Consider the following 11,451-nt stretch of genomic DNA (forward strand, 5'->3'; position numbering starts at 1 on the left):
AGAATTCACTTTGTATAGACATATCCATTAGAGAAATTTAATCTGATTTTATTTGATTCGTGCTGTTGTTTTTTGTTACTACTGAACTTTTCTATTCATGTGAGGTCTCTTTTTATATTAAAAGATTCCAATTGATTTCTTGAGACGACGTGTGTAATTACAATGATTATTGACAGTTCTGCTTGTCGCAGGTATTGTTAATAAAAATCCTAATATGCTACAGTTTAGGACCAAAACTGTTCATATATTTACATTATTTTTTTAGCAGATTGATTGGAAGAAGACCGGGAAACTATATTTAAAATTATAGTAGATATTAAAAAAAACCCCAATTTATGTTTATTTAAACTTGAATCTTTTCTTAAACAGTTTTTTTCTACATTTAATGTGAAAACTAAAAATGTTTTAATAAATGCAACCCTGGTCAAGATGTCAACGCTAAAAATTGCTAAGAAATGTAAAAAGTACGGTGAATGCGTTTAATGTGGTAAAAAATAATGGTGAGTTTTTTTCGTTGAGTTCTCGTAAGATTTGCGGTTTTTAGCGATGAAGTTTTTATTTTCTCTAGTTTGTATCTGTGAAATATTTTCATCATCGCTTAGTCGGTGAATTAAAAACTTCAGTGCTAAAATTTGTTTATTTTACAAATATTCACCGGTAAAGATCTTAAATCTTATTAAATTTCAACATGTATGTTTTCGATTTAATGGTTTGAATACGATTTATATTCGAAAGAAATAGCTGACAAGTAAATGAGAGGTGGTGCAGTGGAAGAAGAAGTGATAATCATGCAGGAGGTCAAGAGTTGGAAACCGTGTACGGCAGTATTTTTTTGTTAAAATTTCTGCGAAAGCGGCCGAAATAAAAATTACATTCATCGCCAAAAGATTTGGGCGTTTATCGGTGAAAATATTTTTTTTTCACTGCTACCCACAGCAATTTTTCATTATTTTTCTTCACAAGACCTCGACCCGAGAAGCGTTACAAGCTATTCACAGCCAGTGTGACCATAAATACATAAACTGAAACCTGTTTTTGCCCAAGACACCTGTTTCTAAGAGTTAATTAAGATCTGATTAATTAATAATTAAATGACTAATTCTTCAATAAGAAATTAATATTATGCTGGCGAGCACTCCAATACATACGACCATTGTTTCGTGAATATACTGACCAAATTGATAGCCGATTTGCCGATACGCGATATCAGTTGTCAAATATAATTTTCCAATAAAAGTTGCATGTTTTCAGTAATTTTAAATTATAACTCTCCACTATAGGTGTCAAAGGAGGTCATCTGTCATAGGAGTATCGGGTCACAGATCATTCCTTTCTAAACTCCATTGTCAAACTTTTTGTCATCCAAATTTACGGAGCTGCTGAAATCAGTAAACGTTATTTACTCACTTTAACCTTCGGTATGTGTTAGTTTTAAAAGTTTTTTTATAGCGTTTGTTTTTCAGGAGACGTGAATTCAGTAAAAAGAGAGAACTCAGCGGCAGAAATTCATTGACAGAAACTGTTAGATTGTGCTGACTGATATTGAATAAAGTTTTCAAATATCAATTTGATGCTAGGTAGGTTTAAGTGAAAACGATTTCAAAATTAATAGTACCCAACGATTTTAGTTTGGGTCTTTGCCATTATAGCCCCCCCCCCCCCAGCTTTGTCGTCAAATAGCCGATAGCCCTCCATCATGGTAAATATACCATAATGGGGGGCTATAATTTCATGGGGGGGGGGGGGTGGGCTATAATGGGGAAGACCCGTTAATTTGTCTAATTTGAAATTTTAGAGTCAAGTTTTTAGAACCGGGTTGAAAAGATTTCATGAAGTTGAGCTAACCTCAGTTGAGCTGAAACTGGACATGCGGATGCTCCTGAAAAAAAACGATAACCAATAAGGAAGGGTAGGAAGGGTATAAACATTCAAGCGTAACCGCTACAACGCAAAGGTCACAACAGGATACAAGCTTTGTAATTCAGGGCAAATTAACAAGAATTATCTGTTACTGAGTTGATTGGGCATATTAAGTCTGCCTTTTTTCATTTAAATATTTCTTCCAACTGCTGCTCTCTTTTTAGAAAGAGAAAGACAGAAGGCAGAGAGACAAAGAGAAAATGTAATTACTGGTATACGTACCAAAAGCGTAGAACGGATAGTAGTAGGCGTCCAGCATGTAAATAGCAAACCCAACGTCAAAAACCAGTCCAGAAGTCACTTGGGTGCAGTTGAACTCGACAATAGCACCTCTCTCTATAGGCCGACTTGTCTAAAAAAACTACAATGCACTTCATCAGTAAGACCATACCCAGTTCCAGTTTTGATAAATAATCTTGAAACATATGGCCTTCTGCGACCGAATCTAATTTCCAAGAAAAATTTTGAGCTCATTCTGGTTGAATGGTGACCGAACCAGAGGTGAATTTGAGCGCACTAGAACTCAGAGATTTGCCATAGTACACCCCATTTGGAAACCATATTCATGACCAGTTTCGGTCGCATAGATAAAACACAAATCTTTTGCCATTTGTGCCCCTGCTTAGTAGGTGCACATTAATTTTTTGCATCCCCGACGGGGGGAGGGGGGTGTAAATAAACGTACAGGAGGGTGGGGAAGGGGGTGTACAAAAAGAAAAGATCCCTAATGGAGACACTCAAAATTCACAAAATTGTTTTTGTAATTGTTTCTATAAAAGGTTGGCGATCCATTATTTCGATTAGTTGGATATTACAGGGTCTGGTGTAGTATTAGAGCTGCTAGAACTGAATGGATACTTAATCCGGCATATCAACCGCATACTTTGAAGCGTTAATTACCTCTACTCTTAGTTCCCTGCAAAATAATTGACGTGCGCTTAGAATAACAATATGTTAACATTTGAGTGTTTAGTTTTCTAATTAATAAACGAGCCTGAGTTTAAACCTGCATTACCCAGGAACAAATTTAAACAAAAAATGAATAGGCACCGCTCTTACGGTTCAACTTACCTGCTCTTTGACTGATATTTGCAACTCAATAAATGCAAAGTAGGTGGATCAGAAGAAAATATAAAAAAACTTCCACATAGAATTCAAGGTTCTCTAAGAAGAAGGAGAAGGAGAAGAATTAGGGTGCCCACGCAGGGATGAAACAGAATCAACACAGGCTCAAAGGCTCCCGCTTTACAAATATTTTTTAAAAAGGAAAACAATAACAATTTCTTGAGAACAGTAGGGGTAATTCTGTCGATTTCTCGGCCGATATAAAATTACGAAAACTTTTCACTATGAACGTTTTTCCGCCCCCTATCGGCCCAATGCTTGATTGATGCTATTGAAGATAGAAGCACGATTAGATTGATTATTGCTTCAACCTACGACGGCAGTCAGCGATCCTTTTCTTTTGCCAATAAATACTTTCGAACCTACCTAACTTTTCAAAGAGTTGAAATATAACTTCAACTGAGAAATTTCTTTCAATTTCAAAACAAGTGAAATTTACAAAATTTTCCCTGCGCATGAATATATTATCACACATTGGAAAGAAATTGGTTGTCCCATCACCATAACAACTTAACTCGATATGACTGGTAATTAGTTAACGTGTATGTTTATACTCATTGTTTTATGACTTAAAACATCCAGCCGCAAACTTTTGAATTGAGACTTATATCACAGACAAGTCCTTGCATTTAATTTTGTCTTCGATTTGTTTTTATGATTTGTCAAGCTAGACTGGCATAAATAAAAAGATCCCGTATTGTGTGATCTGTAGCAGCCCACTCTAGTACTAGTGTGATGTCTCGTGTAACATTTCGCTTGAAATATTTTTTTTCTGACTGATCAGAATTTTCTAATAAATGACCACTAGCACATTAGTGAACGCACACGGCAATGAAAACAAAATGCGTAAACTATATCAGTTTACATTTTTAAATGCTTATAGTTAAACTTCAACTGAGAAAATTATTTCATTTTCCAAACAAATGAACGTTACAAAATTTTTTCTTCGCACGAATTTATAATCACACACCGAGAAAAATTGGTCGTCCCATCACCACACCTAAATAAACAAATTTCACTGGTAATTAGTTAGCGTGCAAGCTCATACTCAATCTTTTTCAATGTAATACATTTAGCCCACAACCTTCAAATTGAGACTTATAGCACTAACAGGTCTTTGGCATTTGTCTTTGCCTTGGTTTTGCTTTTTTAATCATTTGTCAAAATAAATCGGCATACATAGAGAGATCCTGTATTTTTTGCTCTGTGGCTGCCCGCGCTAATTTGATTACTGGTGCGACCAGAGGAAATAATCACGCTTTAATTTTTGTTTTCTGTCCGATTAGGTTAAACTGATAAATTGACCACTACAAACGCGCACTACAAAAAACACAAATTGCGTAAATTGTATCAGTTTACTAGCCACCATAGTGTAGATTTACACTGAAATAGAGACAAGCAGTTGATTTTAATTTCTTTCAGAATTGTTTTGACACTGATGGAGGGCAATCTATGTCCAATTTTTAGTTTATTTAAATATATTTTGAAATTTTTGCATACATTATATCCAAAACGTAACCAAATTTCATCCTCCTAAAACCGTTTTACCCTATTTTTCACTCAGAATTAAACAACTTTTCTCAAAGTTTTCCGGCCTTTTCACTTTAAATATTACAAATTCAACCAGAATCGATCCCCCGAAATTAGCTTAAAAACGTATTTAGCAGAGTTTTCTCGAAAATTATGGTTGAATATATTTATATTATCTCACTTTCTAACACAATTGTTAGCCGGAGATCATCCCCCAACACAAATTCATCTAAATTTGACCCACTTTTCAACAAGTTTTCTGTAAGATTTTTTTCACTCTGGAAAAACCAAAAGTCGACAAAATGTCATTTCCCCAAAACTTAATCAGCATAATTTTTATCGAAATTTTCGAAATTTTACCAAATTTGTGGTTGAAGTATGATTTTTTCACAATAGTTAACCTACTCTTAGCCAAATTTTATCTCCCCAAATCATTTTCAGACAGGTATATAATCAGTTTTCACAAAACTTTCATCAAAAATTTTGCATTAGTATCCTGTTTTATATCAATTTAGTCAAATTTCTTTTCCCACAGCCAGTTCGGCAAATTAATTTATCTAATCACGAACAATTTTCCGCTTAGATCTTTGTATTTGCAACCTCTTCAGCTAAATATTGAGCAGAATTCAACTCCCCCAGAACAAAATTGTGGTAAATTATAACCATTTAAACCAAAGTGTTGCTCAAATTTTGTGAAAATAGTGTATTTGGATGGTATTAGCAATTTTGACCGATTATTGCAGAGCATTACAAATTTGAGGAGGATTTTAGGCGTTTAACATTTTTCGCTACAAAAAAAAACAGAAATTAACAATAAATTTATTTCAAAAATAAGCGCAAAAACGGAAAAATAACAAAAAAATTTGCCAAAATTGCTAAAATTTCGCTCAGTAAAACACTGTAAATTGTAATTCCAACAAATTGGTTCGTGAAATAATACAATAATGCGAGAACTAACAAAATTCTACCATAAAAAATTTTAATGATACAGAGAAAATTAGAAACACACCGTTATCGTAATTCCTAATTTATTGCAAATTAGAAAAACGACTACTTTTAAGCATATACAAACAGACGTTTAAAAATTAGACTTAATGAAGGCAAGACCACTGGCAAAGTTTGTGGTAATTTTTATTTAACTCACTCAAATATAACAAACTAAGCATTTGTCTAACAGTTAACAATAGATACGTGAGTACGTCTTTATACAACACTTAAACATCTGAACCCTAATTTTTACAAAATTTTGTATGCTTTAGAAAATAGTTGCAAAACAAGAGAAATACCCCGCTCTGTAAACATTTCAGAATAGCCAAAGTCGCAATTTGCATTGAAAGATCTTCAATTTACAAAGCCAAAATAGTACAATATACCCTTTGATCAACTATCAAAAATACTCTGTTTTCTAAAACTTTCATATTACGCAAAAAGCTCTATAAAATTTTTAGAGTTTAGTTTTTAATCTATTAAAATTACAATATGAAAATACAAATAAAATTTGCACTATCATGGAGAACGTGGTTACATACCCTGACATTGTCTCAGAAAAATTTATTGGACTAAATCTATCTGAAGACGTTCAAGTCTTTTTCAATTTAGTAGATGAAAACAAAGTTCTCAACTTATACTGATCAGACCCCGAAACGCATTCTAGCGCTCAAAAAATTTGTTGTCATGGGAAGTGATCTTCAAGACAAAAGCATCTACACATACAATTTCCAATGCTTCAGAAAATAAAAAAGAACTTCCAATTATTCTAATTAATCCTCAAAATGGCGAGACTACCATTGAAAATTGTTCTTGCGGTCAAAATTTGGGAGACATTAAAAAAAACAAAAACCCGATATGTCGGTCTTCGAAGACATAGAGTTTGTGAATCAACTAGTAAATTCGAATGCAAATTGGGCGTAGAGATCTTTCATGTCAGTGAAAAAACAAAGTCCCAAAATGACTGTAAAACAAGCAAACTAACAAAACCAGGGCTAACAAAAAAAAAAGAACATCTTGAAAAACGAAAAATGGAACTTTGACAAAATTTCACAAACTAATACGAATTAGAAAAGTATTTTAGCAACGATTTAAAAAATGTTAGATTTAAAAGAAACTGACAAAAGTGTACAACGAACAGAACTGCCAAACGATCAACTTATCGGTTTTACAAAATATGACCAAAATTGTTTTAAAAAAACAGACATGAAACAGACATCAATCGAAATTTCATCGAAACAGACACCAATAATGAATAGTTAATTCAGTTGAGGAAAGTCGTAATCAAAAAGAAAGACGTTTACTCACAGCACAAATAAGATGAAGGGAAAAGGAAGCAATATTTTTATGTCAAGCTCTCAACAAATTAATTGTTGTGAACAAACAAAGACCTTCTAAAGTACCTCTACCTTGCCATGAAAAAATGGAAAATCTTCTAGAACAATTGTTCAAATCAGGTATCATTGGAGGAATGGCAAAAGATTAACAATTGGGATCAGATTTAATCAATCCAAATATTATTCTAACCAAGGTGAATTTTGTCAAATTTGTTATAAAAGCTATACATTTGGATTTAAGTGCAGATTTGAGTAGATATTGAAGGGGTCTTTGGACGTTATTGACTAGATTAAAGGAAAGCGAGTGATCTTTGTTCGCCATACCAACAAGTACCTTATACAAAGAAAACTAAGCAACTTATCAGTTCGGTAATAGGGTCGAAAAAAATACATTTGTACTTGGAGTCAAAGTTTTATGTGAACTTCCTAATTCCATTTGTCGAATAATAATTTTTGGATTTGCGCCCTTGAGCAGAAACATACAGAGACAGAACTTTTTGAAACCCTTGATGAATACCATTATCTACGGGGAAAATCAGACTCAAAAGTGCAACCTTGGGAAACCAATTTTTTTCCAAGTTAGGTTACATTTTCTCGAACATACAAAAGTAATATGGTTTACAATAATTTCAAAAAAGTTATTACAGATCCAAAGGCATTGAAATCTCTGGGAAACCAGCGTGATGACTTGAGATTTTTTAGGACGTCTAGGATTCGATAGCATGTTCGTCAAAAATTACATGTAATTAGCAATCCAAGTTAAGATTTAACACGATCTGCAACCAAGTTTGCTTGTATGCCCGAGCATGAACATTTTTTTTAAAGATATCAACAACAGCATTATTGAGAATGCTATATTAGAAACACCTGATACTAAAAACTCCTTTCATGTGCATGTAGAGTCTTCGTCATTGGAAGTAGTAGGCTCAATTTTTCATCAAGAATTTCCAGAAGGGAAGCAAACCACACAGTCGTTTAACTCCAGAACTTACACTAAGAAAAAGCCCAAAAGGAGCACAACAGCATGTGAAATTTTTTGAGTAATATCATCGCTGCAAACCTAAGATTATTAGGTAATTGATAATCCAATCTTGTATACGTCCATACCAACCATAAACACCAAGTTACCTGCGGACAGATAAGGCAAACTCTCTCACAGATTTTTCCGCTACTAGTTAGTTAAATCACAATTCCAAAATTTAGAAGTTATCTGGAACAAAAAAGTATTTAGTATTACCATTCTTGGTCTAAATGGAAAAATTAAAGAACTTGACAGACAACAATCCAAACACAAAAAACAACAAAATTCATTATATTTTTCGATGAAAAATGTAAGGAGACAATATACTTCGTTCTGAGCGCCAATGAAAAGCGTCCAGCCGATGATTTCTTCCCAATTTTCAAACAAAGCAAAACAAGAATTGAAAAACAAATGTTCAAAAACTACAAAATGATTCGAAAACGCTACGACCCTAATCAAAACAGACATTGTACAATAAAAATATATCAGGAAATTTTGCTTATGGCTCCTCCATCAACGAGAACTCATCTTTATTTGAACATATTTCCAAAAAATGACGACGATGAATTTGATAACTATGACCACTAGACTCGATTTGATTATGCGGAGGACATTGACCAGGAGTTTAAAAAATTTTAAAATTGAATTGGGAATAACTTACAAAAATTGCTCTCTTCAAACAGGACACTGCTTAGAAAAAAGCAAAGGAACTCAAGAAAACGAAACATATTCATCTTTTGAATATGATAAGATCTTCCTTGCCAAAAAAGCTCTTCCTGGTAACTCCGAAAATTCAACAAAACCGTCAAAGTTAAAGTTTGCAGAAGAACTTAGTTTGAACTTACGGCCTTTGCTAACGAAGTCGATTGAAGTATTTAATTAATTTGTCAGGAATAATTATTGAATCTTGCTATACAAGAAAATTGTGAAATAAATCAGAAAACATCAAAAACGGAAAAAATCGAATGCCGTCAATCAGAAGCTACAATATTTGTATCAATTAATGAATTAATTGTCTTTTGTGCGAAATTCACTTTGTATCGAAGAAACTTTAGTTGATCCAGACATTGGATATCTGAAGACCGGTGTTCTGATAATTTCGTTTAACAAGGTTTTCCTGTTTGCTCGCCGTGAACTCTCAGTACATGTCGGACTTGACAAAAAACTTGCTTAGAAAAAACGATTTGTTTTTTTTTTCTTGTGAGTACAAATGGATAGAAAACTTGATTGCTGATCATCTAGACTGCCAAAGAAACAAGCATACGGAAAAATTTTAACGAATCACATCTAGAAAGATGAAAAGACACAACTAGAAGATGGTACCCTTACCGTTTCATAGTTTTCAAATTGATCACAAAGGACCTTTGAAATATCCATGGAATGGAAAAAATCATAACTTGGTAATTGTATACTCACTCTCCCGATTCATTCAAGTTCAATCAGTCCGGTCAACCAACGCCGTTGATAAAAATCAAGCACATGCAAAATCGATTTTATCAAATGAAATACCAGAAAAACTAGTTTACAATAAGGGTTCTGACTTTATGAATCAGGATTACCAGTTACTTGCACGACTTTGGCATAATTCACGCTCCAAGAAAAGCCTTCTCTCGATGGACGTGGAGGTAGAAAACTATCATCTAGATGAGAATTTTTGAAATTTTCTAGATCAGGACCAAGGCCGATGATATAAACTAGGCCCAAAATTTTGCATTTTGTACTAACAATTTTGTTGCCCACAATTTTGTACCTAATGCAAGCACATGTGTTTCTCCTTATGAGGTTATGATTATTTGGACAAAAACCCACTTCTTCTAAAGTTAGGCCTATTGAGAGACTCTAACCTAGCCTGCAATTCCTAGTTCAGATCCTCAATTGCGCAGAAACAAATTACAAACATCAAAAACAGTGGAATAAAAGACAGCTTGTTAAAACCAATCATTAAAATTTCTCTCTGAGAACGAGAAAAATCCTTTAAAAAATTTACAAAAAATGCCTACAAACAAAGAATTAAAAAGTTTTTGGAAGCCATAAAAATCACAATAAACAAAAATTAGTTAAATTTTTAGAATTCGGACAACAATTTTTATAGATGCCCATCAAATTAAGTCAGGTAAACTAAAAAAATTACAAGCGTTAAGATCTTGACCATACACAGTGGCAAAAAAGATCTTTGGGTGGCAACAATTATATGAAAAAAGTAGCACACTGAAACGCTTTAGATGAATATTATCCCTCTGAGGGAACAATTCCAGTTCTTGCGTTAGAAAATGGAATAGATAGCAGTTAATTAACATATGATTTTCGAGAAAATAATGGCAATTCAAAAAAAAAGTATTCGACTTTAAAAGTATTCGACTAAAAAAGTATTCGACAAAAAAAGTATTCGGCATAAATTTTTGACTTTAATTTAAATATTCCTTTCAAAACCACTGAAAACCTCCTAGTAGAACGTTTAGTAAAACAATTCTGAACAGCCGCATTTCGACTCCTATACATCAATTCGAAACTAGACAATCATACTAACCTAACCTAAGTCGGATACACCGACCCCAACCAAGTGATATCCAAAATCTCCAACATCCACAAGTAAAACATCCTCAAGACAATCAAACAAAAAATAGTACCAACCCAAACCTTACACTTTCCAACCACTCAAAGAATGCCCATTCACGCTATCAGGCGAGCCACTTAGTGTTCGCTGGACGTACTTGCCACTAACCATCTTATGCAACATTTTTCGACTAAGGTATCTGACAAAACGGGAGAACAGTAATCCTTGTTATAGCCAATCACACACTTTAATTTCATTCTTATCACTTATAAATTTATTTAAATATATATATATATATATATATATATATATATATATATATATGTGTATATATATATATATATATATATATATATATATATATATATGTATAAAACTTTCTTAAACTATCTTAACGCTCATATTGTGCCCTCTGATGCTTCAAATGATCTTTCTGACAAATTACGAGTGATTTTTCTGACAAATTACGGCAAATGATCTTTCTGACAAATGATCTCTCTGACTAATACGGGTGCCATAAGTAGAGCGGCGCATTGTAAAAATACCCCAAACAACATGAGAATGGCTGATCTGTAAACTCGCCATCAAATATCTTACCGCACTTTTGTCAAACAACTAATGTCGAGGGCAAAGGCAACCTTTTTCTGTAACAATTGTGGTATGTGGTTACATTTTTCTATTGTACATAACGCTCCCATAACTATTTACAATTTTTTCATTACCCCAGAGCCTTGTTTACAGTCTAACAAAACCGGGAAGATTGAAGTAACCCAGAGTGGTGTTGAAATAGATGTTGAAGTCTATCATGGATTAAACTATGTGACCTAACAGAACAGAGGAATAAACTTAGAAAAAGACGCCCTACCTCGTGTGATGATTGCAGACAATTAAAACACTACTATTTGAAAAAGTGATGCAACAATGTGTTCTCCAAATTGATATTGAATATAGAACCACCTACGACAGCCGGGACATAA

The 11,451-nt window shown here is 33.5% G+C and overlaps 1 long non-coding RNA gene across 1 annotated transcript; it reads right to left on the reverse strand.

Moving 5' to 3' along the window:
- Positions 1-1,130: 1,130 nt before the first annotated feature.
- Positions 1,131-2,273, reverse strand: LOC142356521 (uncharacterized). Its single transcript, XR_012761431.1, has 3 exons — positions 2,143-2,273; positions 1,846-1,879; positions 1,131-1,379 (listed from the first exon to the last, which is right to left on the reverse strand). It is a non-coding gene; the product is annotated as an uncharacterized LOC142356521 (long non-coding RNA).
- Positions 2,274-11,451: the final 9,178 nt, after the last annotated feature.

Source organism: Convolutriloba macropyga, unplaced genomic scaffold, assembly GCF_964194025.1.
Source record: "Convolutriloba macropyga unplaced genomic scaffold, txConMacr16.3 SCAFFOLD_3948, whole genome shotgun sequence".
In the NCBI taxonomy this organism is placed as follows: domain Eukaryota; kingdom Metazoa; phylum Xenacoelomorpha; order Acoela; family Convolutidae; genus Convolutriloba; species Convolutriloba macropyga.